A 7,305-nucleotide genomic window follows, 5' to 3' on the forward strand; every position below is an offset into this window, starting at 1 on the left:
ACTTTCAAAGATCGATGATCTAAATGTGTGCTTATACGATAATATGATTATTGTTGTATTTGTTTTCCATGTTTCGAATGTAACAGGAAATGCTTCGACTGGGGGCTCTAAAGGCTTCGCCTTTAGACCCATTGCAATTGGGGGCTCTGAAGCCGTTGGCTTCAGAGACCATTATCAAAATCAACGGATGACATCCACAATCCAAATCAAATCAAATTCAAATCGATCCAATTCAATACAAAGTGAGGGAACTCCACAGCTGAAAGCAAAGTTTTGAAGGAATGGTAACCTCATTTGGAAAACCCCATTCCATTCTGGGCATAGATTAGCAGAATGCATGCCAGCAGTGTCGAACTACGATACGGGTTTGATTCCATCACAACGGATACGTAGGCGCCTAAGGATAAGGCTCAACTCACCTCCTTTTCAATGGGTCGATGACCACCGATGATTAATCCCCAGCGAAGCTTCAGGTATGATCTCTTCTTATGGCTAGCGAGCTTATATACGCAAGTCTAATGGACTATAAAAGACCCACGGAATCCTCAGGTCGAGAGGGACCTGGGGTATACTTTGACTTTCGCCCTGTCCAAGCTTCGGTCAAAGTGGGGGCTCTGAAGATACCCATATCCGTCGATATTGGAATTTATAGAAAACCCGACAAACACCCGATGATGATAGGACGACATGTATTCACTAGCTGGCATTGTCATTATTTGGGTTCGTTTTACGATGTAGAATGGGCGTCGTCGATGAAGCGTTTTATTAATGATATTTAATTTAAACGTTTTAATTCTTTAATTTAATTGATGCTTAAATTAAAAGTTTTAATTCATTTATTTTGAATTTATTTTCTCAAATTTATTTTATTGAAAATAAAATAAATATTTGATTTGAAAAATCATTTTCTGAGTGTATTTGATTTGAAAAATCATTTATTTTAGTGTGTTATTTGATTTGAAAAATCGATTTCGAAAGTTAAACTTGTTTTAATCACACGATTTGTGAGCTCGTTTTATGCTTGATTTGGGCTCGATTTTCGACGCAATTTCGACCCAATCTCTTCCCTACATAGCCCGGTGTTCGAACCTACATAAACCCACCCAAGTCCTCTCCTTAACCTAGCTCTAAACCAAGACCAAAACAGCCCAAACACCACCCGCACTGCTCTGTTTTGGACAGCACCAAACCCGACTTTCCAACCCCCAAACCCGCTCCAAACTATTAGAAAACCCGTGCCCATCAACGCCCTACCATACCCTAGTATCCCTACCATATTCCCATGCCTTTCCCACCAAGAAAAACCCTCATACAAACCCTAACAAACCCCCCAAAGAGCTGCTGGACTGCAGCTATGCGAACGGAGACCCGTATGCTTCTCCTCTCTTAAACCCTACTCTAACTCCTTATAAATACCTCCCCTCTGCCATACATTCGACTCTCTAAGCTCTCCACATATCTTACTGCCATTAACCAGCCTCAACCTCCATAAACGTGTTGGAGATTGTGTCCTCCACAAATTAGTGTGATAACATTTGTAAATCTCTTACAGGTTCACAAGGGTATACTTCGTATTTTATCAGTTGATTAACGATTACCTAATAACGGTTGGCTTGCTAGAAAGTTTGACGTTATTATCATACAGATGGCGGTGATCAACTGGACCCTAAAGGTCACACCTATAGGATGTGTTTGAGAGATGTGGTTATGAAAATGTAATCACATTGATGCCTTATATGACTAAACAGTTAATCAATGTGTTGATGAGACAATTATTTAATGAAGATTAAATAATATTAGTTGAGACGAATTAACTGTCAATTCGTAAATTGAATATAATAAGTTATATTTAATTAATGTATATGATGTTAGCTTGGACGAATCAATATGTTAATTCGTACTTAAATGTAATCGGTTATATTTAATCAACAAGATGAATGTGTCATAGTGGTAATAGTGAGGGTACTCAAACCAAGAGGTTGTGGGATCGATCCTCACTAGATGACAATTTATTTAACACATTTTATACATTTTATACATTTTTGGAATAACCGAAAATAAGGAAATTATACTCTCTTATTTTCGGATATGGGCCGGAAATTAAAAAAGAAAAATCTACCCTAATTGCTCAACCTACACGGTTTATAGGAAGATTAGGAGTAGCTTTTTCTAACCTAATTTTTCAACTCATTCTTGCCTCTCATCTCAACAAAACACAAAAACCCTATTTTTACAGAAAATTTGAGGGATCGATTCTAGCAAAATCAAAGGGCATTTCTCATATCGTCTTGGGTGCAACTGATAGGAGAATATCATTGCGATATTGTTCATAGGCCATAAAAGCTAGGACCGAAGGTTATTTCTTAATCCTTTATGCTTTTGTTTATGCAATTTAGTTTTATGACTCGTAATCATCACTTTATAATTCGTTATAATCCTTAATTTAAAGGGATGCATAAAGATAAATCCCACAAGTGGTATCAGAGCCAAGGCCACGAATTTTATTTTGATGATTTTCATAAAATTGTATGTAAACACATATTGGGGTTTCGAAAAACAAAAAAAAAAATTTATTTTTTACACGGCTGAATTTTTTTTGCCGAATAAAATTTTTTTGCGCCGTGTTTTTGTTCTTGTTTTTGATGCGATATTTCCATTTTGATTTTTCATATTGTTCTTTTAATCAGTTAGAATGATTATATGAAGAATTGGTAGATGCTTTGATTTAATTCGGATTAAATTAAATTGTAAATGGAATCGTCATGTTGATGATATAAAAATTTGTTTTTGCTATATAGTTTTGGCATATAGAGTTAATCATGTTTCATTAATTCATATGCTAATCTCGTTATAATAGCATCTATAAACGATTTTTGTTCATCTTAATGTTTTTGTTTAGGGCATAATGCCGAATTAAAAAACTTGGGGCTGTTTTAATTTTCCAGCTGAGACACAAAAGGGAAAATAGGGTTTCTGTTATTTTGTTGTTTCGTTTTTTTCAGCCAGAATTAAAAAAAAAAAAAAATTTACTGTTCACGTCTCGGTTACTGTTCACGTCTGGACAGATAAAAAAAAAATAATAATTGTTTTGTTTTTTTTGGTTTTAGCTGTAAAACCGAGAAAAAAAAAGTCTTCTTATTGGGTTGTTTCGGTTTTTACCGAGATAATTTTTAAAGAAAATTTTTTTGTTTGATTTTGGCCAATTAATTATTGTGAAGCGGTTCATAATTAAAAGATACCTAATTATTTTAAAGCAGTTTAAAATATTGATGGAATAAATTCATATTACAAGTTTAATATGAATTAAGATTGAAATTAATGTGATTAATTGAGGAATTGTCACTTAATTTGATCATTTAAATATGTGGTTTGGATAAATTAATCAACATAATTAAGGAATTGTGTCATGTATGTTTAATTTATTTAGTTGATGCTTTTATTTTTGTTGAATAAATCGTTTGAATGGTTTAATTTACGTATTTTTGCAATCGGTTGTAATTTGTAATACTTAGTGTGGCCTTAGTCAAATTATGTTTTCGTAATGAAGAAAACATAATTTTTATGTAATTATGAGATCTCGAATCTCCTTTAATTTAATTTAGTTTTTGGGTTTTGAAATTAGAATGTAATAAACAGGTTTATTATGTAAATTTATTTATTGTAATTTTCAAAGAAGACTAAAGATGGAGACTGGAGCTCACTCCCGCTACATGGATCAGGATGGAACATCGAGACAAGCTTCTCGGGTCCAAGGATGGATTCCAAATTTGTATTTAATGTTCATTTTGATAGGATAGGCCACACTAGGACTTTTTATTGTTTTTACGTTTTTCATTCCTATTGCTTTTCATTCACATGCTAGTTATTGCATCATATTCCGCCTAAAACCAAACCACCTACTACCAAAATGCATGAAAATTGACACATATAGGTTGTATGTTAGTTTTCATAGACATACAGATGTCACATGTTTATTAAGCCATCATCTTAGTTTATTCATTCACACATGCTAGATATTAGTTCACTTAAAATGAATTAAAACAAAGTTGATGGGATCTTCCTCTAAAACGGAAATTGAGACTAGTCTTTATAAGGGCAAACAACTATGAATCCCTTCTTCGTCGGTAGGCATAATATGACCCCTTCTACGTTGGGTAAGTAGTTTGTGTTGACTTAGTTTATCTCAACATTATAGTCCGAAGAGTTTCTCGTGATTATGATGGACTAAAGATAGAATTTACAGAAATTTATCGACCAAGAATTCTAACGATAGAATTAGCTAAAAGGTTAGCTTATTAATTTACAGATAATTGAGTCTTGGGATCATTTATATAATTCTTGAGGAAGGTCAATTGTATAAATGTTTTGAGTCTTCGCGTTATGACACTAGTTCATTAGACTTAAATTAAAATCGATGCACATGCTTATTATTTATTCTTCTTTTCGCAGTGTAGAACACGTTTATATTACTGTTACAACAAATGGCTGGAAATAACGAAATCCCAATGCCGAGTGTCACACTTGGACGCGAGTCCTGGCTTAAAATTTTTATGGACAACATGAATCAGTTCACACGTCTGAAAAATGACGGGTCCAACTTTGCGGACTAGGAGGCAGCACTACGGAATGCTGCCATTGCTGACGGTAAGCTCAAGTACCTAACTGAGCCAATACCGCCAAACCCAGGCACAAATGCAAGAATCAACGATATTGATGCTTATAGTGACTTCGCTATGGAAGCGGGTGCGATAAAGAACGTACTCATCTTTGCAATGGAAACCAATTTGTAGAGACGCTTCATTGCCCAAGGTGCAAACAAGATTTTCACCACGCTCACTAACGAGTTCTCAAAAGCACCGAGAATCGTTACTTATGAGCATACATGTCGCTTCTTTGATGCGAAACTCCAGAAGGGCCAACCGGTTAGCCCACACATTCTTCACATGATTGAGAATGTCGAGAAGCTGGAGGCACTTAATTGCAAAATCAGTGAGAGCATTGTCATTGACCGAATGCTTCATTCTCCTCATGATGGTTTTGCCCTTTTCAGGACGAACTACTACATGATTGACTTGAAAAAGAGTCCTCATGAGCTACACTCCCTTCTCGTACAGACCGAGAAGGATATGAAATTGAGTGGGAGCATGAAGCAGGATGTTCTCACGATTTCCAACAAGGGTAAAGGTAAGGGCAAGGCTCGTGGCGACCTAGCTGTAGGTAAGTCAAAGTTTAAAAAGCCAGGAAACGGTAAGAGTGGGCCCGGTGAGACTAGTGGCTCACAGGGCAAGGCAAAGAGCAAGGGCGGTGACATTGAGTGCCACCATTGTCACAAGACTGGACATTGGAGGAGGAACTGTCCCGTGTACCGTGAGGACATTAAAGCAGGCCGCGTCGTTCCTGTTGGTATGTCATCTTATATTCATATGATTGAGATTAACCATGCAAGTTTCGGAACTTGGGTACTTGATACTGGATGTGGTTCTCATCTGTGTAATCATTTGCAGGGCCTAAAGAACATCATACCTCTCGGAAAGGGTGATGTGGACCTGCGAGTTGGAAATGGAGCACGAGTTGCTGCAGTCTCCAAAGGAACATCCAGCTCCCTAGTGGGTTTGAGTTATTTTTAAATAACTGTTACTATGTACCAAGTTTGTCTAAGAACATTATTTCAGTTTCCGTACTTGATAAAGACGGAATTCATTTTTAATAAAGGATAATAGCTGTATTTTCTCTTTCAATGAAATGATTTATGGCAAAGCGGTTTCCATGAATGGAATTTACATCTTAGATCAAACCACGGAAGTATTATACATGAATAATAAGAAATTAAAGGTTGGTGACAAAGATCAAACCTATCTATGGCATTGTTGAATGGGACACATAAATGAGAAACGCGTAAAGAAACTCGTCGATAATGGGACTATTCCCGTATTCGAATTTTCTGCATATGGCACGTGTGAATCATGTCTCATTGGCAAAATGACTCGAATTTCCTTCAAAGGTGTTGGAATGCGCGCTAGTGACCTATTAGGACTCATACATACAGATGTTTGTGGACCTATGTCAATTACCGCTAGAGATGGCTATAGATATTTTATCACTTTCACGGACAATTTGATTTGATACAGATATGTCTACTTAATGAAGCATAAAAGTGAGTCCTTTGAGAAATTCAAGGAATACCAGAACAGGGTTGAGAACCAACTGGATAGAAAGGTTAAAGCACTCCGTTCAGATCGGGGTGGCGAATATCTTTCAAATGAGTTTGTTCAACACCTTAAAGACTGTGGAATCGTTCTACAGTTAACTCCACCTGGAACATGTCAGTTAAATGGTGTGTCCGAACGGAGAAATCGAACCTTACTCGATATAGTTTGATCCATGATGAGTCACACGGTAGTGCCTGATTCATTATGAGGTTTTGCTCTTTTGTCAGCTGCTCTTATACTTAACCGAAGTCCGACTAAAGCTGTCGACAAGACTCCATATGAAATGTGGAAGGGAACAGTCCCTAACTTGTCCTTTATTCGGGTTTGGGGCTGCGAGGCTTATGTCAAGTGGAGACACGAGGATAAGCTCGGCCCGCGATCGGTCAAGACATTCTTTATAGGTTATCCAAAAGGAACATTTGGTCATTACTTCTATTCGCCTACCGAACATCGAGTTTTTGTTGCGGCTAGTGCGACGTTCTTAGAAAAAGAATTTCTCGAGAACAAGATGAGTAATAGAACCTTCGAGTTGTCGGAGATTCCAGAACCAACAACCGAGGAACAGATGGAGGAAGTTGTTCCTCCAACTGATGATACGGTTAATATTCCTGAGGAACCTAGGAGGTCGGGTAGAGTCTCTCATCCACCGGACAGATACATTGGTATGGTCGAGGAGAATGACGTTTTACTCCTAGAGAGTAATGAACCCACTACCTATAAAGGTGCTATGGCCTGTTCCGACTCAAAGCTATGGCTCGAAGGCATGCAATCCGAGATGGACTCCATGTATGAGAATAACGTATGGGATCTAGTTGATTTACCTAATAAGGTAAAACCTCTACAGTGTAAATGGCTTTACAAAATAAAGCATTTTGTAGACGCGCAACCAGATACCTATAAGGCACGACTTGTGGCAAAAGGTTTCACTCAAGTGCACGGATTGCATTATGATGAGATTTTTGCACCTGTAGTCATGCTACGTTCCATTCGGATAATCTTAGCGATTGCCGCTTTTCATGATTATGAAATTTGGCAAATGGATGTGAAAACCGCCTTCTTAAACGGTTATTTGGAGGAAGAGTTGTACATGGTGCAA

The sequence above is a fragment of the Silene latifolia genome, chromosome 1, assembly GCF_048544455.1.
Source record: "Silene latifolia isolate original U9 population chromosome 1, ASM4854445v1, whole genome shotgun sequence".
Lineage (NCBI taxonomy): Eukaryota > Viridiplantae > Streptophyta > Magnoliopsida > Caryophyllales > Caryophyllaceae > Silene > Silene latifolia.